The 23,483-nt window shown below is 39.2% G+C and overlaps 1 long non-coding RNA gene across 1 annotated transcript in view; it reads left to right on the forward strand.

Annotated features, from left to right (window-relative positions):
- The first annotated feature begins 3,256 nt into the window (after positions 1 to 3,256).
- The window catches only part of LOC133775144 (uncharacterized), a 65,958-nt gene continuing 45,731 nt past the window's right edge, over positions 3,257 to 23,483 (forward strand). Inside the window, exon 1 of the long non-coding RNA XR_009868197.1 lies at positions 3,257 to 3,338. This is a non-coding gene — a long non-coding RNA (uncharacterized LOC133775144). The remainder of the gene's footprint in view (positions 3,339 to 23,483) is intronic.

Here is a 23,483-nt window from a genome sequence, read left to right on the forward strand (position 1 = left end):
GCCTGTAACCCCCAAATCCCATATAAATTGGATAGTTGTTTACTCTGAAGGTCTCCTCTACCTAAAACTAACCAGACTTCTGAGTGTCAAAGGTTGTTTGATTGAGCATCATTCTGCTCTAGTTGTAGATCTCTAATAGGATGTAAATACTCTGAAAAGAAGGCAATGCTATTAGTAATTCATTTTTTAGTATAAATCACCTTATTGGAGTCTAAATTTTTTATCAGTTAGTCTCTGGCCATTGAGGTTGCATTGAGACCAGGAAAGGAATGAAAACATGGAAAAGATGTTTTATTCTTTAAACATTTTTTTTAAACTTTTATTTAATGAATATAAATTTCCAAAGTACAGCTTATGGATTACAATGGCTTCCCCCCTATAACTTCCCTCCCACCCGCAACCCTCCCCTTTCCCGCTCCCTCTCCCCTTCCATTCACATCAAGATTCATTTTCAATTCTCTTTATATACAGAAGATCAGTTTAGTATATATTAAGTAAAGATTTCAACAGTTTGTCCCCACATAGCAACACAAAGTGAAAAAATACTGTTGGAGTACTAGTTATAGCATTAAATAACAGTGTTTAAACATTTATTTATTTCTTTAAAATGCAGAGTGAAAGAGAGAGAAAGAGAGAGACAGACAGAGAGAGAATCTTCCATCCACTGATTCATTCCACAAATGCCTGCCATGGCCAGGGCTAACTCAGGCAGAAGGCAGGAACCAGGACTTCATTTGGGTCTCACCTGTGGATGGCAGGAACCCAAGTACTTGAGCCATCTTCTGCTGCCTCCCCTGACATATTAGCAGAAGATTAGATCAGAAGTGGAGGAGCTGGGACTTGACCTGGTATTTTGATACAGAATGCAGGCATCCCAAGAAGCAGCTTAATAGCTGCAGCACAATGCCTACATTGTAGAAGATGTTTTTAACACTCAGAGAAAAAAATTGGGAAGTAATTAACACGTGATTGGCCTGTCTCATTATTTTACCTGAGACTATGTTACCTCTATAGTAACAACTCTTGTTCAGATAAGAAATCGCAGTAGTGGTAGGCCCATGGCTGTTGTGCTAGTGCCATAAGGCAACAAAGGCCTTCATTCTCTGTTTTCAGTTATGGGGAAATACCCCCTTTAAGTTGTAAGAAGCATGTCACAGGATCTTCTTGCATTTTCAGGAACCTGTGGGCCTATCTTGCATTAAGCCTCAAGAAGTAGAGCAGGAGGACCTGTATTTGTCCAGGATTCAATGCTATTTCATGCAGATACATTCTTAAAGTGCTATTCAAGGAAAAATTACAATAGATAACATTTTACAATAGACAAAATTCAGGGAAAAATTACAATAGACAACATTTATTTCACACTTCCTGTGTGACAAGTTCAACCCTATTGCTTTAACTTGAATCATGTCATTTAATGCTCACAATAGCTTGGTGTGGTGAGTAATATTGTTCCATTTTGCATATGAGGAATTAAGGCTGGAAAGCAGGACTAACGAGCTCAAGGTCTTAAATTGTTAAGTATTGCAGCTAGGAGTTGAATCCAGTCACAGTGGTGCTGGAACCAGCTACAGCTGGTGCTCCAGTTTTATAGAGGGACCCCAACATACCTGAGAGGTCCGAAAGAAACACTGACTGCTAAAGACAATCCAGACTACAGGAACTTCTGAGCCCTTCACGTTACAAAGGCACTCTGATTTTCCCACCAGCCCTTTGCACAGGTGTGCCTTTTGTTTTATATAAAGTAGCCAGCTGCCTTGTTTCAGGGAAATCAATGCAAAGTTCTTTGGAAGAGGAGGTAAAGAGGGAAGGTCTTGGGCAGGGGAAAAGGAGCCAGGACAGTTCCTGCGCTTGCAAGTGGGGCATTATTGACCCAAGATAAGGAGGGCAAAATAAGGCTGGCCCATAGCCACAGGATAGTGAGGATGTTTCCAGAGTGGGGAACTATGAGCTTGAGGAAGAGCATGGCAGGGGATGTGTCGTCAGCTATTTCATGCTACATTGTGGGTGCACTCAATCAGCACAGATCCCTGTCCTCCCTGGGGCTGATTGGTGGATGAGGGAAAGGCCTCTGGTGAGCACTGTTTAGGTATTCATCTTGATCCTGAAATGTTGGTATCTGCAAACACAGCGAAGTGACTCAATTCCTGAGTTTTTAGGAGCTTGGTATGGTGAGGAAGGATGATTTCTTATGTAGAAAATCTGGAACCACTAGTTTTAATTTCCTTTAGTCATCTTAATTCTTGCAAACCTTGGAACTTTAAACATGGTCAGCCAGGTCCTCCTACCTAAGGAATTCTCTGGGGATTCACTGTCCAGGCGTGGCTTCAGTGTCACAGTAGAGTTCTCTGTTGCCTCTCCCTTCCTGAGCATTTGGTAGGTATTAACATTCGGCAATCTTGAGTGCTAGCCTAACCAAATTTAATTAAGGAGATAAACTTAGAGAAAGAGATGTTTTGTAATGAAGTTTATAATATGGAGGTGTAATTGGAGACTAGCTGCAGTAATAAATTATTCAGACCATTTCCATGGAAAATTGAGGGTAGAGTATGTAGCTATTCAAAGAGTCATGATGGATAAATATTTGATTATCTTTCACTTTTTAAAAATGTATTTATTTGAAAGAGAGAGACAGATCTTCCATCCTCTGGTTTACCCCCAAAATAGCTACCTGGAGCTCCATCTGGGTCTCTTACATGGGGCAGGGGCCCAAGGTTTTGGGCTATCTTCTGTTGCCTTTTCAGACATATTACCAAGAAGTTGGATGGGAAGTGAACCAGCCAGGACTTGAACCTAGGCTCTGAGGTGGGACGTTGATATCATAGGCAGCAGCTTAACCCACATGTACACAATGCAGGCCCTCCTTCGGTTCTCTTTCTACGGCTAGTCTCTGTCTTCCATTCATAACAAGATTTGCAAGTGAATGAATGCTCAACCTCTGCTCAGTTTATTCATGTGTAGACTGGGTATTATAGTACTATGTCTTCAGGTGAAGTAAACCTCCTTCCGCCTGTGGAGTTGAACTTATTTGTCCAAAATAAACTCTCAGAAGCACAATAAAAGACTGTGCTGTAGGTTTACAGATCTCAGGTCAGGAGGACTTCAGAGAATGTTTGATTAGTGACAGGAGACCCCAACAAGAGCTTCTCAAGTGCTCTCAAGGAAGAAATGCCTCATCACTTAGGGCGATGCCCCATTAGACCCTTTGCCCTTTGCTCCTATCATTAGTTTTTCTTTTCTTTTCTTTCAGAAGAAGCTGAGTGCAGTTTCTCACATTTCTCTGCGGTGCTGTGTACCTGCACACGAGTGGGCAGGAAGGAGTGAGAGGCAGGGGCAGGGTAAGTGGAAACAAATGTGAAAGGGACTGTAGGCTAGTGCCGTGGGAGGAAACTCCAGCAGGCAGAGCAGTGGTGCGTCCAGGGACGGCAGAATCATTGAGGATAAGCACATCAGCTCTGGCATCGGGATGAAGAATGGTCTGGATCTGCTTTTCTGTTTTTCATTCTTTTGGCAGAAGTGTGTGAGTACTTTCATTCTTCATTAAGTCCTGAATTTCTACCTGTGGCCAGGGAGGTGCTGTGCTGTAGGCACTGCAGGGGGCCTTTCTTTAGTATAGTTCAGGGTTTTATTTTCTCTTTCCAAAGAGTGCTGTGTGGTCTCGCAATAGAGTGAATAGTTCAACTAATAAATTCTGGAGACCTTGAGCACAGAGGTGAGGGCTGTGCTGCTCGCATAAGCCTCCAACTCTTGACCCGTTGAGCTCTTTGCCACACTGTAGCAGAGCCTTCTCATATTAGTACCAATTTATCATAATTCCATCTAAATGCCCCCCTCTTTTTTTTGACTGAGAGAAAGAGACAGAAAACATCTGCATATCAAGTAATATTAGCTACAGTTGGTGTCTCAAGTGAGAATGAATCTGACAGCCCCATTTATTATATCTGGGTAGGCTTTATTACGGAGACTCTTGCATTTGAACTTTCCCTCAGCAAGATATGAAAGAGTCTCTGATGTATTCATATCTTGCCTTAAAAACAACATTTTGAAATACAGGGGAGATAGCAACTATAGAAAAGATTTCGGTTTTAACAAGAGAGGCCAAATGTTAGCCAGATTTAAAACAATAACAGTAATAAAGACACTTAGAAGTGTTATTAGTTATTATGCCTTCAGGTTCACATTATTGGCTCTGTTCTTTTGTTCCCTGGCTGTGTTGTCAGCACATGTGATTGTTTTTGACTCCTGTCTAGTGCATCACCCTTCTCAATACATTAGGCTACTAATTCAGGTCTTTTTAAGAGCAATGTCACGATCCATTTCCCTTTGGGTAGGGCTGGCCATTGATGTTGAAACGTGCCATTGTTAAAGCAAACTAAATTACCATCACCACCACGAAAACCCCCAAACAGACTCCTTTCCATCTATTTGGAAATCAGCCATCTGAGGCTTAGCGAGGTACACTAGGGTAGTTATGGCACTCGTTCAAAGAATGGGCTTATCACTTAACTTAGTTCATTTTAAATTAATTAGGACTTGAATTGTTACAAGTCAGAGGTGCCCATGTTGGTGGATGTGTTACATGTGTTTCTTGGATGGCAGTGATATGTAGTCACAATCGTTTCTACATCCCTCCTTGATAAAGAACAAGCATGGATCTGTTTCTCTCTAACCCCACCGAGTCAGATGGCTCTGGAGCTGTTCTCAGTAGCCATGAACCCTGGGACACAATTTCTTCACAGAGGCCTGACTGACAACCAAGCAAACTGCACACTGGGCACTTTCTCCTCGCCTTCCCTCATCACTTGTATTATTTCCTAAATGAGTCTCAGTACTCAACATCAGGAAACAGGAAATAAAACAGGATTCCGATTCAGTGGACTGGTGGTCAGTGTGCAATTGTTTATGCAAATCTGAGAAAGTCCATTATATTTATTTTTTTATGTCAATGTGTCTTAACATTCCCCATGTGAGCAATTTTTTAACAAACTATTTGCATGCTATAGGCTTGATTTTTAAAGCACTCTAGAGCTGCAGTCCTCATATTTCCATGTCAATTAAAATAAAAATGTGTAGAGAACATTTATAAGCATGCCTAATACTCATAGGCCTTGTCACTTGCAAACTACATGGTGGGTTTTTTCTTCCTCTGTTTTAAGTCTCTGCTAGATTTCTCCGTGTCCTCTGTCACCTTCCCTTACTCCCCTGGATTTAAATATTCTTGACCACCAAGCTTTATTGTTTTGTTTATGCTCTTTTTGGGCCTGTAGCACCTACTTTTCCCAATGAATTACCTTCCTTGACTAGTTATTTCCAGACCCTTCTCTTTTTGTTTTATTCATTTTTTTTCCGTTAAAACATACCACCTGACACATACACTTCTGTATGCCTTTTAGCCTAGCCAAGAGATGTAACACATGTTAAAGCTAAGGGAAGAATGTTATAAATGTGGAAAAGAGCAAAGCCAAGTGCCTTGAGAGTGAGAAGTTAGAAAGATATCCATTGAATAGGGAAAGATGTAGAAAATATAACATTTTATTCTTCCTATAAAAATAACATAGGTTCAGAGTGACATCAGTAGGATGGCAGACTAGGAAGCTCAAGGCCCATGTTCTCCCACAGAAACACAAGTTAACAATCATATATGGACCAGGATACTTTTCTGGGAACTCTGGAGGCCAGTTGAGAAGTCTTAGCATCCAGGCAAATATAAAACCAAGAAAGCATTTCAGGTAAAGGGATAGGAAATTTACAACATTTTGCATCCTTTTTCTGACCCAGCAAACACAACTGAGTTTGTTGCAGTTCAATTCACAATAGCTAAGACCTGGAATCTACCTAAATGCCCATCAACAGTAGACTGGATAAAGAAATTATGGGACATGTACTCTATAGAATACTACACAGCAGTAACAAAAAGAATGAAATCCGGTCATTTGCAACAAAATGGAGGAATCTGGAACACATCATGCTGAGTGAAATAAGCCAGTCCCAGAGGGACAAATATTATATTTTCTCCCTGATCGGTGACAACACAGCACCAAAAAGGAAATCTGTTGAAGTGAAATGGACACTATGAGAAACAGTGACCTGACTGTTGATGTACAACTTAACACTTTATCCCTTTTAGTATTTTTTTTTGTTCTACTTAATACTATTGGTTGAACTCTGTAATTAATACACAATTATTCTTAGGTGTTTAAATTTAACTGAAAAGTGATCTCTGTGGGAGTGACAGAGGGAGGAGATGTACAATTTGGGACATGCTCAAGCTGACTTGCCCCAAATGGTAGAGTTAGAAATGAAAAGGGGATTCCAATACAATCCCATCAAGGTGGCATGTACCAATGCCATCTCACTAGTCCAAGTGATCAATTTCTGTTCACAATTGATCATAATGATAGGTCTAAGAGTCAAAGGGATCACATAAACAAGACTAGTGTTTGCTAATACTAACTGGTAGAATCAAAAAGGGAGAGAACGATCCAACATGGGTAGCAGGATACACAGCAGACTCATAGAATGGCGGATGTCCTAAATAGCACTCTGGCCTCAGAATCAGCCCTTAAGGCATTCGGATCTGGCTGAAGAGCCCATGAGAGTATTTTAGGCATGGAAAGCCAAGACACTCTGGCAAAAAAAAAAAAAATCTAAATGAAAGACCTCTGCGAGTGAGATCCCAGTAGAGAGAATGGACCATCAAAGAAGGAGGTACCCTTCTCTGAAAGGAGAAGTGAACTTCCACTTTGACTATGACCTTGTCTAAATAAGATCGAAGTCAGCAAACTCAAAAGGCTTCCATAGCTTTGGCAACTCATGACAAGAGCCTAGGGAGATTACTGACGCCATAAACAAGAGTGTCAATTTGTTAAGTCAACAATAGGAGTCACTGTGCACTTACTCCTCGTGTAGGATCTCTGTCCTTAATGTGTTGTTTGATGTGAATTGATGCTATAACCAGTACTCAAACAGTATTTCACACTTTCTGTTCTGTGTGGGTGCAAACTGTTGAAATCTTTACTTAATATATACTAAATTGATCTGTATATAAAGATAATTGAAAATGAATCTTAATGTGAATGGAATGGGAGAGGGAGCTGGAAAGGGGAGGGTTGCGGGTGGGAGGGAAGTTATGGGGGTGGGGGGAGCCATTGTAATCCATAAGCTGAACTTTGGAAATTTATATTTACTAAATAAAAGTTAAAAAAATATTTGAAAGTACTCAAAACAAATTAAATAACTAGGGTTTCCACAACTCAGATGTTAACATTTTGGCAAATGCACTCCTGGTTATTTTTCTTCTTTTGTGACTTTTCAAAGAAGTTGTAGAAATTTCATTTAAAATTGATAACAGCTTACGTGTCTAAAATTTGACAAATTAATTCACTTTTGTAAGAGCTTCTCTTTTGCAGAAGACAAACCAAAGTGTCTTATGAGGTTTTTGTTTATGCAGCATTACCTTATGATTTTTTGGAAAACTATGATGCTTACTTAAATGCAAATATTTCTGGATGAAATATTAACTGTAATAGGTTTGTGCAGTTGTAGAGTTTAAAGAATTGATTATTTTGTGAGTTAGCAAGTATGAATTAGGTTGTGCTGTAGTAACTAACACCTAAATGTTGGTACTCACAGATGACAAAGATTTATTTTTGGTGTTTACTACATAGGCAATGAAGGTTGGCTAGTGTCTTTTTCACACAGTCACTCAGGAACCCAGTCTGTCAGAGGCACCACTATATAGGAAATTGCTGGCTCCAGCATTCAGAAAGGCAAGAGAACTAAATGTTGGTGAGCACTGGTAATATCTACCATATTTTGTTTAGAAAGGGAATATAGAGAACCATATTGAAAAAAACTTTTTTAAAGATTTATTTATTGATTTGAAAGGCAGAGTTACAGAGAGAGAAGGAGGAAGAGTGGTGGTGGGGGGAGAGAATATCTCCTATCTGCTGGTTTACTTGCTAAATGGCACAATTGCTGAGGTTGAGCAAGGTGGAAGCCAAGAGCCAGAAGCTTCTTCTAGATCTCTCACATGTGGCAGGGGCCCAAATACTTGGACCATCTTCTGCTGCTTTCCCAGGTGCATTAGGAGGGAGCTGAATCAGAAGTGGAGCAGATGGGACTTGAACTGGTACCCATTTGGGATGGTGGTATTGCAGGCTGCAGCTTAATCTGCTATGCCACAATGCCAGCCCCTATTGTTTGTTCCTATAGGGCAGTGTGTGTGTGTGTGACCAAACTCACCCATGGAGGATGGAGAATAGGGATAATATCCCCCCTTTTAAGGGCATCTGCTTATCAATCCTCATTTCATCTGTTGCCATAATTCCTCTCTGCTATATGCCTTAGCACATTCATGGGTTCTGGGGATTAGGATGTGGACATCTTTGGGGACCATGATTTTGCCTACCACAATGGATTACTGATTCAGATAAAAAACTTGATTGGATCTAGAATTTGGTCCTGATTTACTCTGGGATTGCTGTGAGTACAATTAATTTGTCCCCTGTATTTCAGTATTCAGCCTCTAATCCGGTGGTGAGGGGTGACTAATTGAAATAAAAATGGTAGGTTGTTTTAAGATGGCTCAATATCAAAAGCAAGCAAAGACCATGATTATCTCACACCGAGGCAGTGTAATGTGAAGGTTGAAAGTGTGGATTTTGAAAGCAGGGCCCCTGAGTTCAAGCTCCTATTTTGCTGACCATGTGCAGTCGTGAATGAGCTAATAATCTCCATGTGCATCAGTTTTTTCATCTGTGAAATGGAAATGGTGATGATAGTACCTAAATTGTCATGAGGACCAAACAAGTTGATTCTGGGCACTTAGGAAGCACTCAGTCAATGTTATTTGTTATTGCAGAGATGCCTAGTTATTGGCAAAAAGAATTGATGGTAAGAATTCAGGAACTGTCATTTTCTTTTTTTTTTTAACTTTTATTTAATGAATATAAATTTCCAGTGTACAGCTTATGGATTACAATGGCTTCCCCCTCCCATAACTTCCCTCCCACCCACAACCCTCCCGTCTCCTGCTCCCTCTCCCCTTCCATTTGCATCAAGATTCATTTTCAATTCTCTTTATATACAGAAGATCAATTTAGTATAAAGATTTCAACAGTTTGCACCCACATAGAAACACAAAGTGAAACATACTGTTTGAGTACTAGTTATAGCATTAAATCACAATGTACAGCACATTAAGGACAGAGATCCCACATGAGGAGCAAGTGCACAGTGCCTCCTGTTGTTGACCCAACAAATTGACACTCTAGTTTATGGCGCCAGTAACCATCCTAGGCTGTCGTCATGAGTTGCCAAGGCTATGGAAGCCTTCCAAGTTTGCCGACTCTGATCATATTTAGACAAGATCATAAAAGACAGAGTGAGGATAGTAACCAGTGATCCTAAGAGTGGCATTTACCAGGTCTGAACAATTATACAGCATTAAGTGGGGAAGAGGACCATCAGTACACACAGGTTGGGAGTAGAGCCATTGGTGGTAGAGTAGAGGTTTTGATTACAAAGGAATGAGGCCCAAGTGCGCTAGACAGGGTCTAGGACAAAGGACAGAGTCATTATTAGAGGAGCTAAGAAAGGTGCTGTCTAAGCTACAATTAAGTTTTTTGATTTAGAGGCAAATAGAACCTGACAGAAGGGGCTTGATAATAATCTGGTGGACTTTAGGCCTTGTAAGTTAAGAGGCCCAGACCTACCTATCTCTTCACATGGGGTATATCCTAAGGGAGGTGTGAACCTCCTAGGGGAAGGCACTCTGTTGACTTTCATTACTTGGCTGGCCTGGGAAGAGAGCTGGCCAGGTAAAGGCAGGGGGCATCTCTAACAAGAAATTTACAGTTCTGCCTGCAATGTTGCTGACCCTACTTGACCATACCCTCAGCTGCAGTGGTCACCTTGGAAGTTGGGCTGAGTGAAGGGCTTTTCAGCTTAGAGCCTGATGGCGAAGTGAATCTAGCTATGAGATTATTATTTTAGTTCTTATTTTGGCTATGCTATTACAGAAAAATGTTAGCCATCTCTTTTATAAGGTCTAAAGATTAAATTGTGCGTCCTACAGATTCCTTCATAATAGAATTAGTTTCCTACCTTGAAGAGAATAGAGAAATGAAAGAACAAGTTGGGCTTAGAATAGAGAAATGAGGGAGCAAGTCCTAGATCGCTTGCTGAGAATAGCAATACCACATGAATACTTAGCAAACAGTTTCAACCATTAGATAACAACTTAAGAAAACATTTACCAGAAGGTCCAATGCCTTCTATAAATTTCAAGAATCATGTATTTGAAAACACCTCTTAAATATCTAACATAGTGTAGCTTGTTTAACCAGTAAACTTAAGCACAACCATATAAGATGTTTTTAGTTTCTTTCTACCAACAAGTTTAAAACATATGATACACAGATTCAGGTCCCACAAATTAAAATGTATCTTTGATTGATTTTAGCAGCTTAAATTTATGGACAATCTTATCTATAAGCCATTTAAAATAAAACTCTTAATAAAATTTCCCCATGTGGACATACAATATGTACACACATATAACATAGCATAGTAGACCAATATAGCAATTTTAATAATAGCTTTTAAAATCTTTAACTCTTTTTGTAGATTGCCAATTGATTTGAATTGCTTTTTGTTTTTAGTAACCTCAGTTAACCATACTTTCTCTCAGTTGGTACTGTTAATACATTATTGGCTTCACCTGTTTACAGAGCCATCCCAAAGTACTGAATACAATAAAAGTGGCTGGAAAAAGTCCATAGGAACCTATAGGAGGACAGCTAAACACAGAACCAACAACACTTTAGTTTTATGAGCAGCAAATCATATATAACTGTGGATGACAAAAGACTTTAAGTCGCCATGTTTAAAATTATAAACTCATCAGCCAACAAGAGGCACTTGCTTACTTCACAGTATTTTTGAAAGCACCTGTAGGATTTTACAAGTATTTAACCCTTTAGGCCTCTGGGGCTTTCTCATTAAGATAACTATCATGTCTAGTAACACAAGATCATTAGACTTTTTAATTCTCAAACATTTGTATTAATAGCATTTTCCATTATAGAAACTTAAAGTTTGGTACCACATCACATCTTGACAGTACTTCTAATATAATCCAAATAGCCTGAGTAGTCAGTGTCTCTATAAGATGAGAGACATAGGTCCTTCGATTTTTTCAGTTGGGCCCAAACTGGAAAAACCAAAGTCCAGGATTTACTGGAAATTTTAGAGACCAGATTGTTTGAAACTTTGATTTTTTGAATGCCTGTCAAGAATGCCAAGAAGGCTCAAAATCCAAAATATCTGGTTGAAATAAGATTCCTTAAAATCATGACATAATATAGACCAAATTTCATCATTGTTACAGGTGATTATTCAAATCTTTGAAAATAAGCACATATTTAACCCATAGCTCTTAATAAAAATTCATCTGTTTTTGAACAATTAGAATTTAACAGACATCAAGAGAACATAATAGATTACTTTAACACATTGCTTTAACAGAGAATCAGATTTTAATTCTATGTCAAAGAGAAATTGAGCTTCCTGTGATCTTTTGCTGTGAGGTTTCCTTCCTTTACCTTCTTTCATATTGGTGACCATGTTTTTGTGTTTCTGTGTGTAACACATCTTTAAGCATCTTTTGCAGGGCAGGATGAGTGGCAACAAATTCTTTCAATTGCTGTTTGCTATGAAAAGTTTTAATTTCACCTTCATTCACAAATGAGAGCTTTGCAGGATATAATATTCTGGGCTGGCAGTTTTTCTCTCTTAGTACCTGGGCTATGTCTCGCCATTGCCTTCTAGCTTGTAGGGTTTCTGATGAGAAATCTGCTGTGAGTCTAATTGGAGATCCTCTGAGAGTAATCTGACGTTTCTCTCTTGCACATTTTAGAATCTTTTCTTTATGTTTCACTGTGGTGAGTTTGATTACAACATGTCGTGGTGAGGATCTCTTTTGGTCATGTTTATTAGGGGTTCTATAAGCTTCCTGTACTAAGATGCCTCTGTCCTTCTCCAAACCTTGGAAATTTTCTGCTAGTATCTCAGTGAAAATGCCTTCTAATCCTTTCTCCCTCTCCATGCCTTCAGGAACTCCTAGAACCCGAATGTTGGGTTTTTTAATAGTATCCTGTAGATTCCTGACAATATTTTTTAGATTTCTAATTTCTTCTTCTTTTCTTAGGTTTGCCTGTTTCCTTTCCTGTTCTCTGTCTTCTAAGTCTGATATTCTCTCTTCTGCTTCGCCCATTCTGTTTTTAAGGCTCTCTAATGTGTTTGTCATTTGATCTATTGAATTCTTCATTTCATTATGATTTCTCATCACTATCACAGTTTCTTGTTCTACTAGTTGTTTCATTTCATTTTGTTTCCTCCTTAATATTTCATTTTCACGAGAGAGATTTTCTATCTTGTCCATGAAGGATTTCTGTAGTTCAAGAATTTGTTTTTGAGAACTTCTTAATGTTCTTATCAATTTTTTGAGATCTGCTTCTTGCATTTCTTCGATCTCATCATCTTCATAATCTTGAATTGGGGTGTCTTTTTCATTTGGGGGCGTCATAGTGTCTTCCTTGTTCTTGTTACCTTGGTTTTTGTGTTTGTTGTTTGGCATGTTGGAGATATTTGGTTTCTTCACTGTGGTGTTTTTTCTTGTTACACTATGGCTCTATATTAAGTGGACTGTCTGCTTTCGGTGGAGCCTTAGAGGCTTGAGATGAGTGTGGACTGAGAGCTGTGTTTTAGGAACTGTCATTTTCTTGGGATGAGAGGTCATTCATGGCAAAGTGAAAATTGCAGAAAGGCTTTGGGAATCCTATACATAAAGGAGCGGCCAGGCAGGAGCTGCATCCAGGTGGCTGTGGACTGGTGGGCTTTGTGGTAAAGAGCAGGCTCCTTGGTCTGGCATTCAAGGCTTCTCTCTCTCTCTCTCTCTCTCTCTCTCTCTCTCTCTCTCTCTTCCCCATCTTGTGGGAAGTCCTTCCCTCAAACATTCTGATTCATTGTTCAATGATTCTCTCCTCTGACTACTCCTTCACACCTCTTTTCGAAGAACATCTCTTTAATCAAACCTTTATGATGTCTCCATACTGAAAAGATATTTACTCCCCTGAATTCCTGTAATGCCTCACCTGTGCAGCTCTTACATTGTAGTTAATTCTGTGTGTCTTTCCTTCCTTCATGGCGGTAGGTTACCTAATGTTCTTGTCTTCTTTTTGTCTTTCATGGCACATGGCACATATGAAAGTTCTGTTGAGCAATGGTTGGTGAAGGAGGGTGTAGGAGTGTATCAAGTCTACAACAAGATGTCTCCATGCTTTAATGAGTAAAGTCTCTCTCCTCTGATTATATGCACTTCCCTTGCTCTAATAATGGTCCCCAACTCAAGTGCAAAACGGAAATCTTTCTTGAAACATAAAAAGTACAATTGTCCCTCAGTATCCACAGAGAATTGGTTCCAGAACATGTCTCTTCCTTCTTTCTGATAAGTATGTCTCCTTTCCTGAGCCCTCTTCTTGGAATCAGAAAGGACTAGAGCGGAGGGAGCAAGAATGGTGCCATGTTCTTAGTGTGTAAAGGAATACAGTGTGCAAGCAAAGGCCAAGGGAAGAGAGCGATTTGATTTCTGTGACAATCAGGGGTTACACAGTTAGCTCAACTGTCTTGAGTATTGTGGAAACAAAGAAAGTAATGCAGATGGGGGAAGGAAATTATTTAGGGTGTCAGCATTGTGGCACAATGGGTAAAATCACCGCCTGCAATGCTGGCATACCATATGGCTGCTCTACTTCCAATCAAGCTTTCTGCTAATGGTCTGGAAAAGCAGCAGAGGATCGCCTAAGTGCTTGGGCTCCTGCACCCATGTGGGAAATCCAGGTGAAGCTCCTGGCTTCTGGCTTCCACCTGGTGTAGCTCTGCTTACTGCAGTCATCTGGGGAGTGAACCAGTGGATTAAGATCTCTCTTTGTCTCTCTCTTTCTCACTGTAACTCTGTCAAATAAATAAATATTTGTTTTAAAATAAGAAAGATATGATTAGGTATTTTGCAGCATACTTTTTTGAGGTTAAGGGGGAATGGTAGCTTGTTCCGGAAGTCCTATTACATTTGAGTAAAATAGATTCGGAAGAGCTACCAGCTCACACATACAAATGCTGAAGTTCTGTGAAATTAGATGAACAGAGGATATTCCCTTCAGGCACTAGGGAAACATACTTAAGATGTAGCATTCTTGAAAGGACTGGTGCTAGAAAGGACTTCAAATGTCATCTGATCTCACTTTCCAGGTCAGGAAGCTCAATCTAAAAGACCGCTATTAGGACAGAGCCCAAATCTCTCTACTCTCCTGAGCTGCCACCATGTTTAGTTTTGAGGAGTGTCATGAAGTTATTGTTCAGCAGTTGGTTTATCTGTTCAGTTCTGTTTAATACAAGTTGGCATTAAAGTTTCATTTCTTTTTGAACATTAGTGTTCATGGTAGCATTATTCACAGTAGCCAAAAGGTGGAAACAGTGCAAATGCCTGGCAACAGATGGGTGGGTAACAAAATGTGGCATGTATACAATGGAATGTTATTCAGCCTTAAAAAGGAAAGAAACATGATGTTAAGTGTTACAACATGGATGGACTTTGAATATATGCTAAGTAAGATAAGCCAGATATAAAAGGATGGATGTCATATAATTCTACTTATATGAGGTACAGGCAGATTCAAAGACAGGAAGCAGAGTGGAGGTTACCAGGAACTAGGGAGATAGGAGAGGGAATTTGATGTTTAACAGGTACAAAGTTTCAGTTTGAACTGATGAAAATATCCAGAAGAAGATAGTGGTGATGGTTGTGCGATGACATGAATGTTGAATGCTGTACTTTTCTTATGTTATTTTTTAAATATTTTAAAAATTTATTTGTGAGGCCCAGTTACGGACAGAGAGAGGGAGAGACAGAGAAAGAGATCTTCCATCTGTTGGTTCACACCCCAGATGGCTACAATGGCCAGAGCTGTGCCGATCCAAAGCCAGGAGACAGGAGCTTCTTCCAGATCTCCCATTTAGGTGCAGGGGCCAAAGCACTTGGGCCATCTTCCACTGCTTTCCCAGGCCATAAGCAGGGAGCTGGATCAGAAATGGAGCAGCCGGGACTTGAACCAGTGCCCATCTGGTATGCTGGTGCCGCTTAACCTACTATGTCACAGCACTGGCCCCTGAATGCTATACTTAAAAATGACAAATTTTATGTCACATCAAACCAGTTGAAGCTTTCTAAAAAGTTTCAGAAGACAGGATAGGGAACTGACATGAGCTGAATGCAATGTCCATGAAAAATTGACCACATGGTAAAACATGGGCTTCAATTTCTCTTTCTAAGGCTACCATTGCCTAAAAGGATACTCCAAAGATCAAACCATCAAGATGCAAAAATGCACTGAACTCATACAATGTACCCAACTGTCTGTATACAATAAAAGGGATGGGATCATATAGAAGGTGGGAGAGATGGCTTGGAGCCAGGTTGAGTGTGTATCCTGGCTCCAATATATATAAGCTCTTGTAGAAGTTATTTCCCCTCTCTGTATTTAATTTCCTCATCTATAAAACCTAGATAATATTAGTACCCACCTTATAATTTGTTATAAAGATGAAATGAGTCGGCATTATAAAGCATTGGAAAGCCTGGCAATGCAAGTTGGTGTATTGTCTGGATTCCATATTATGAGGGATGTGGAATTAGGCCTGCTTTTCAGGAACTTGTTTCTTACTGGAGAAAATAATGACTAAGACTGAGAAACTACTAAAAATACCATGAAACAATAGCCAGAGTGAAAATAAGAAGGATCAAGCACTTAATACTTCATAGAGTTCTTTCATGGACATAGGTATGCTTAATGTTTTCAACATATCCAAAAATTCTAGTATTCAAAGTATTTTACATTGTAGAAAACAGAGACTCAGAATACTTGCCTTGCCCAAGGATTAACAGTGTGTAAGTAGTACAAAGAATAAAATTTCTAGTCTAAACCCCTTATTTTGCGAAAGTGTGACCTGAAAACACTTTGAATAAGAAGAGGATAATGAGGTCAGTATGCTAATCCTCCACCTGCGGCGCTGGCACACCAGGTTCTAGTCCCGGTCAGGGAGCCGGATTCTGTCCCGGTTGCTCCTCTTCCTGTCCAGCTCTCTGCTGTGGCCCGGAAAGGCAGTGGAGGATGGCCCAAGTGCTTGGGCCCTGCACCCGCATGGGAGACCAGGAGAAGCATCTGGCTCCTGGCTTTGGATCAGCGCGATGCGCCGGCCATAGCGGCCATTGAGGGGTGAACCAATGGCAAAGGAAGACCTTTCTCTGTCTCTCTTTCTCATTGTCCACTCTGCCTGCCAAAAAAAAAAAAAAAAAAAAAAGAGGATAATGAGAAAAGCATCTTGGGCTGGTACGAAAATTTCAGTGTGAATAATTTTTTAGAGTTGTGCAGTGTACAACTTGTGTGGGCAGACAAGACAGCTCTGCCAGCAGGGAGAATGACACGGGCAGGAATGAGGGAATTGTCTTTGTAGTACATTTGGTAGAGTAGGAAGTTCCGTATGATAATAGTTCTACTGTTTTAATGTTTGCATTATGTTTCTGGATGCTGAGAGTTCATGCAGTAGAAGGAGCTCTGGGTAGGAAATCTGTGTTCCTACTCTTGACTTGTCCCCCCCCCCCAAATGCTGTCAATGGTGTGCCCCTGGTTAAGTCACATCTACATTCTCATGTAGTCCATTCTCAACTAGTCCATTTGTAGACCAAAAGTAGTGAGCTGGGTGACTAACATATTTTTATGTCTATTAAGAAGCCAAAGATGGCTTCATCACGTGGCTCTCTCTGCTTCCCTCTCTGAAAGACTGCAGGACTAGAGAAGAGCTCCTTTCATAGTTTTCTGTGTCTGCTGAGTACAGCCACCCCTTAAGAGGGATCTGGACTCTCTAAAGAACTAGTCTCTAACGTATATGGGGTCTTCCGAAATTTTGTGGAAAATGCACATCATGAAAAAACAATCTATGCATGCATTTCAAAATAGTTTTTGCACAAAAATAAGCATCTTCACTCCATCGTTCTAGGAAAATTTGCAGTGCTCTCATGTTAGGGGAGGCTGTGTAAAAATGAGATCCTTTTGGCATTTTTTATGTTTAAAACCAGGAGGGTACAGAGGTGGCTTTTTTTGTTCTGAGTAGTCACTGTATCTCCTTTCTTTCCCCTACATGAAGCGACAGACTCGAATATTTTATATTTTTCTTAACCCATCATTTCTTCCAGAGCTCAGAATTCTCTACTGACATTATTTCCCAGGCTTGCTTTGGCATTGAAAAGTGTAGGAATCTATTCACGTTTACTCTGTAGTCCTCACAGCATTTTGCAGCCAGGGAGTGTGTCTGGTTGCATGACATGTATCAAACATGTGGAGAACTGAGCTGTTTGTCATCATCTCACAAGAAGGGAAACTGAGGCAAATAATGGGAGAGTGACTTAATTAATGTGCAACATAAAGGCCAGGTATGCTGGCAGAATTAAAGCCATCTGTGTGACAGTCCTCTCTATTAGCCATGTGAGGCTGATGGACGTCCCATGTGTGGGAGTGACGTTCAGGCATTGCCAGGGCCAGCAGATGGGTCTGGAAGCCAAGTAGAAGAAAGGCGTTTTGCTCTCCACATGTAATCGGCATTTACCTCCATTTGCTTACAACAAGAAACATTAAACAATTTTCCACATTTCCTCTAAATGAATGGGACTCCACAGGAAAACCCTAAAGGGAAGTGTTTGAGAAATCGGTGGCAGAGGAATTTAACTATGAGGAGAGTGAGCCAGTTCATTCTGTTTGCTTATTAATAGGTTCTGTGTCGCCAGCTCCAGGGGGAACGGCCCCTTGAATAGCTGGCGGGGAAAAGCATTCAAGGGCTCAGCTTGATGAAAATAGGGAATAACGGGAAGGGAAAAGAAGGGAAATAACTTCAGAAAAGATTGGAAAGCTTGTGCTCTGGAATGAAAACAAGCTGCTGCTAATTTGACTGTCTAAGTTACTGCTGTGGTTGGTGTGGGGTGGATCACATAGAAAGTTGGATCTTCTTATATGCCTCATTTGCAGTTTAAACGTACTATTTGTGCTATATCTCATTCTTTGAGATAAGGCTGCATTGAAAGTCTAGCATGTTTCAAAAGGCAGTCTACTAAAGCTGGGGTGTGTATGAAGCCTGGAGAGAGATGGGGATGACAATCATGGTGAATGCCTAAGTAGGAGAGAAGCAAATGTTTCTTTTTGTGAGGCTGTTTATAGAAATGTCCATGACCAAGGTCATTCTCCTCAAGGAGCGCTCATTTGGTCATCTGGTCAACAACAGTTTCTTTATGCCTCTGCTTTGCTAGGGACATAAAGCCAATTAAGTTATGCACCCTGTTTTCAAAGATGCTGGTTGGGAGGAGAGAAAAGAAACAGATGATCACAAAACAAAATGCTGTGTTGTGTAGTGCACAGATTTATATAGGGTTTCAAGGATGGGGTACCCACATCATGCTGGGTAGGGTAGAGAGAGCAGGGCACAGGTACAGCTGCCAGGGGAATAAGACTCTTGAAGGAAAATAAGGAATAAATTAGCAGGTTTTTCTTCTCTGTGACCCCTTGAAATTGTCTTAAATTTACCTATGTGTTACATACATCTGCTATAGCTGGAGAGGAAAAATAAGTCTCATCAAGATTTTTAGAGACCTAAGATATTCTAGTTCCCCAGTTAATTACTTAGATTAACTTCATAGTACTTTCAAATATGGTACCAATGTCCCACTAATAGATATCCTGTTTCTACATATGTATGTGTGCATATATTTGCATATATGTATATATGAAACTACAGCAAACATCTATGTAATCTTTATGCACATACAAGTTATAGAAGTCTTAAAAGTTACTGCTTTATCAAAGGATATAAACATTTTGAAAACCTTAGCTACACATTGCCAAAGTTTTATCTCCAAATTTGCACAGGTTCATCAGGGTGGGGAAGGGAAATGGGATTATCATCTCCCTGAACTCTTTCCAATGCTATTTTGATGCCTTTTAAGGAATATTTTAAATATAATATGGTATGGAAAAAATAGACACTTACGGACTTATTTACTCAGATTTAATAGATGATACCAAATTTTTCATAGTGTTTCCAAACTTCTAATGAAGAAATAGTGTGTGTGATAGATACAGCAGAAGCTCACTCCTCATTTCTCCACTCAATTCATTCACTGGTCTCCTTCCCCTATGAAAGTAAGGAGTCACTGGCTTGATTTTTGTTAGCTCTAACCTTTAAGTTTCTGAAGGTATAAGCATCCAGATATGGGTGGTAAGGGATATTTTCCAATACTTGCTGGGTATGCTCAAATTTTAGGTTCTTGATAACAAGACAGGATTGTCACTGTTTACAAGGTTTTTCCTGAGTTGTAAAGTTTCTCCCCATGCTTTTCTTCTAGTATTCCTCTTAACTGTCACAATCAGGCAGGCAGAAAATGCAAGGACACTTTTTCCCTTGTATTTGTAGCTTAATACAGTTTTTAAGTGGAGATTTTTATAATTTGCCACTCACAGAGCTTTCCAGCGACATATGATGATGTTCGTGCTTTAAAAATGCATATTAATGGATCATATTAAACATAGTTATTAAACATGGTTATTGTAATTTTCTTTAAACACATATTTATACTACTTCTTTCTTCTTTTTTTCTTTTCCTGTCTTCTTCTCATATCGTTTCTTGAACTGAAGAATTATTGTTAGTTCCCCCCTTTACCACTACTTGTTTATAAATTATACAAATAATCTATTTCATTTTTTAGAAGCTACCCTTAAAATACTTTAACAGCTTAGGAGTAGGCATTTAGCCTAGCAATTAAGATGCATGTGTCCCATATGGGACAGAATACCTGGGTTTGATTCTTGGCTCTGGCTGCTGACTCCATCTTCCTGCCAATATGGATCCTTTGAGGCAGCAGTGATGGCTCCAGTATTTGGGATCCTGCCACCTTCGTGGGAGACCTGGATTGAGTTTCTAGCTCCTAACTTTGGCTCAACCCAGTCCCGACTGCTGTAGACATCTGGGGAGTAAGCCAGTGGTGGGGGGGAGGCTGTCTTCCTACTCTCTCTCTTATTTTTCTATGTCTGAAATACAGTTTTTAAAAATTAAAAAATATATTAATAGCTTTATTGAGATATAATGCACATGTTATACAGTCCGATCCACTTAATGTGTATAATCCTGTGACTTTTAATATATTCACAGAGTGGTGTAACCATCAGCACAATCTATGTTTACAACATTTTTATCACCCCAAAGGAAACTTCATAGCCATTATCAATCACTCTCCATTCTCCTTTCCCCTCTGCCTTTGGAAACCACTAATCTATTTTCTGTCCCTGTGGGCTTGTCTGTTCTGGACATTTCATATAAATGGAATCACACAGTAAGTGTACTTTTGTGATTGACTTCTTTCACTTAACATAATATTTTTATGATTCATACATATTGTACCACATATCTATATTTTATTTCTTATGGTTGGATAATAACTTATTATATTGACAGGTTATATTTATTTGTCCATTCATCAGTTGATGAACGTTTGGATTGTTTCTACTTTTTTGGCATTGTGAATAAAACTGCAAAGAACATTCAGACACACATTTTTATGTGAACCTATGTGTTCGAGTTCTTTCCGTATATACAGAGAAATAAATTTGCTATCTGATATGATCAGTCAATGTTTAATTTTTAGAAGAACTGAAAAACTGTTTTCCAATGTGATGGCACCATTTTATATCCCTGGCAGCAATTAATGAAGGTTCTAATTTCTCCACATTATCACTTTTACTTGTGATTATCTTTTTTTTTAATATCTTTTTTTTTAAAAAAAAGATAATATCTGTCCTAGTGGGTCTGAAGTAATATCTATTGTAGTCTTACTTTTCATTTCCCTAATGACTAATGATATTGATCATTTTTTCCTGTGCCTTTTGGTCATTTCTTTATCTTTGGAAAAGATAAAGATTCAGATCTTTGGCCCATTTTCAAATTGGGTTGTTTATCTTTTTATTTCTGTTGTGAGAGCTCTTTATAGCTTTTGGACATAAGTCCCATATCAGATATATGATTTATAATATTCTCTCTCCTTCTATGTATTTTTGATTTCTTGATGGCATCATTTGTAGCACAAAAAATTTATACTATGGTGTACTCCTATTTATCCATTTACCTCCTTTGTTACTTGTGCTTCTAGTAACATGTCTAAAGAGCCTTTACCAACTCAACTTCACCCAGATCTACTACTCTGTTTCCATCTAAGAGTTTTTTCACTTAATATTTGTACCCATTATGTATTTTGAGTTAATTTTTTTGTGTGGTATAAGGCAGGGTCCAAATTCATTCTTTTCCATGTGGATATTCAGTTCTGAACACCAACTATTGAATTTGACTTAAGAAAATCATAAGTTTATTATTATACTTACTTTCCTCAGAAAATCAGTTCTCATAGGCCACTTTAATTGGTGATGGTCTTTATCTCTTTCATGGCATTGAGGCTGGGAATTGTACCTCTACCTTATTTTTGAGGCTCTGGCATTCTTATTGACATTACATTCATATGTACATTACATCAGTGCTCACTTAGTGTCTTTGTTCATTACTGCTTTTGCCTCCTACTGATCCTTCATGGTTCCTCTTCTATCTTGATGAAGCAAGTCCTTCGGCTCCTGTGACAGTGTTGTTGAGAAACTAGTACACTATGTCTTTCTTAAAAGTAGTAGTCAGTAGTTGGCCCTCACTCCATGTGAATATTTAATTGGGTATCTCACTTTGAGGATATTCCATTGTCATCTAACTTTTAATATTGCTGCTGAAAGGTGAGTCTAATTATTTTTCTTTCAGATTGCTTATAAGATTTTTTACTTTATAGTTTTGCCATGAAATAATTCAGTGCAGATTTATTCTTCTTTGTCATGCTTAGGATTCATTGTGTTATGTGAAAGGTAGAACTTCTTCAAGTCTCTATGTCTCTGTCCTAATGTCTCTATGTCCCTTCTCTTCTGTGACTTTTGTTCATGTTCCTCTCTTGCACTTCCACTTGTACACTAGATGTCACCCCTTCTTGACTACTCAATGACAAATTTCTATCAATCTCTTACATATAAGTTTTCACCTCTATTCTGTATTATCCTATCATTGTACAAGTTTTTCTTTTTATCTATTCCCTCTTTAAAAACACCACTCTTCCTTGACCTCAGATGCCTTCCATCTGGCACCCCATTCTCCTCTCTCCCTTTCCAGCAAAATTCCCTGAAGCGTTTGTCTGTAGTTCCCAATCTCCACAGCTCTTCCTTGCACACATTCTAATCAGCAGGGCACAAATGACCTCCAAGTTGCTATATCTAGGGGTCAGTTCTCAGTTTCCATCTCATTCAGTCTATCAACAGTATTTGGCCCAGATAATCATTGTTGCTGATTTAAAGATATCCTTCCCTAGATTTTCATAACATCACACTCTACTGATTTCCTACCTTGCTGGTCACTCCTTCTCAGTCTATTTGTTGTTTCCTAGTCATTTCCTTGACTGTGACTTTGAAGTGTCCTGGGATCTCTTGTCTTTGCTATTTGCACGAACTCTGGGTGATGCTATTCAAACTCACACTCTTAAATTATCTTTATAATAGGATCTTCAAAGCTGCAATCTGTGGGCCAAATCCAGCTTGCCACCATGAGCTAAATTAGTTTTTACAGAATACACAACACACATCATACATGACTTGCGAAACTGATGATAATTGCTACCTGAACCTTTACAGAAAAAAAGTTGGGTGTCCTCTAATCTATACTATGGTAATGATTCCCAAATTTATATGTGAGATCTGCCCTGAATTTCAGAGGAGTATACGCAACTGCTCACCAGGGGTCTCCACGTGAAAGTCTTATATCCACCTCAAACTTGAAACCACTTAAACACAGCCCAGCTGCTCATGCTATGGTCTTGTCATAGACAATGGTAACATGATCTTTCCAATTTTCTGGGTGCCAAACCCAAACATTATGACTGACTTCTCTGTTTCATTTGTGCCCGACCTTCATTTTCAGAAAATCATGTTTACTGTACTCGTGAGGAAATGGTCTTTCTACTTTCTACTTGTTGAATTATTTATTTAGTGGAGGATTAAATTTGTGATTATAGTAAACTATAGTTTACTATAGTAAACTTATAAAGTTTGTGACTATATATATATATATATATATATAGAGAGAGAGAGAGAGAGAGAGAGGACAAGATGACCTTTGACACTTAAAAGACTGGTTAGTTTTTAGGTAGAGGAGATATTCAGAGTAACCAATTATCCAATTTATATGGGGTTATTGGCACACAGAGTTTTCAATACTAAAACCAGGATAAATTGGTTGCCCTATTTCCTGG

The sequence above is a fragment of the Lepus europaeus genome, chromosome 16 (assembly GCF_033115175.1).
Source record: "Lepus europaeus isolate LE1 chromosome 16, mLepTim1.pri, whole genome shotgun sequence".
Taxonomy (NCBI): domain Eukaryota; kingdom Metazoa; phylum Chordata; class Mammalia; order Lagomorpha; family Leporidae; genus Lepus; species Lepus europaeus.